Genomic DNA, 1,010 nt, shown 5'->3' with positions numbered 1-1,010 from the left:
TTGCTTACAGTAAAGTAATATTCTGCAATCAATATGAATAATTATTTGTTCCAAACACAGCAGCTAAAACTAGAAAATTCCAAAGAAATTTTAAGGGGCCTGCCAAGTGTGCCCTCCACTTTAACCGGAGCGTTTTAAATTAGCCGTGAAAAAAAATGAATGCATGTCTGACATACTTATGCCACCACTAGTACACAGTAACTGTAAATATCGTCAGGTGTATTATGACAATATGAGTCACCATTGAGAAGCAGGATATAAACCCCAAGTCAGTGAAATTCAATCTGAGACCGACGACTATAAGCTTCGCACATGTGGTTCTTACTCATGGTCCAAAATAAAAAACATGAAGAAAATTGTTAATAGTTAATTTCTAAAAACTATTTCAATTTTCTTAGTAAAGATTTTAATTTACACTCAAAAATTCAGACAAGTAATAATTTTATGTAAGCAAAATATGAATAGTCACAGGAAATATGTATTCTTCCCACAATGCATTGTGAGATCTGATTCAGCGCTGTGAGAATACTCACTGCCTCTGTGTAGGAATTATCTGCACCTGGGCTGGCTCTCTCTGTCAGGCAGGATGCTGGTTTCTATACTTGTGAGACACCTAGCGTCGGTCTCAGGGCCCTGACAAAAAACCATAAGCCCTAGGAAAATTTTGAAAACCTTTTTACGGGAGCAGGCATGTGTATCTATGTCATGACCAACTTTGAGATCAATAGGCCTCTATTTGTGCCTTTGAGGGGGAGTTAAACAGAGTTTTGGAGTCAGACCTCCACTGTGCTGTGTGTGTGTTTCAGAGAGAAATGTTAGTGATTCTGTGAGACACTCAGCCTAAACTTTTCTCGTTTTTCTCAATTTATGTCGTCATTTTATCTCAGAATCCCACTAAAAGTAATAGCTCCCTTCTCGGCATCGAGCCACACGATTTGATACCACTTTTGTGGGGGCACACGCAGCGGTACGAGCCGCATTAACGGTGACGGAATAATAATAAATAAACT

Source organism: Poecilia latipinna, unplaced genomic scaffold (genome assembly GCF_001443285.1).
Source record: "Poecilia latipinna isolate Pla-1442-1.1 unplaced genomic scaffold, P_latipinna-1.0 Scaffold2733, whole genome shotgun sequence".
Lineage (NCBI taxonomy): Eukaryota > Metazoa > Chordata > Actinopteri > Cyprinodontiformes > Poeciliidae > Poecilia > Poecilia latipinna.
Note: the sequence above shows the minus strand (reverse complement) of the source record.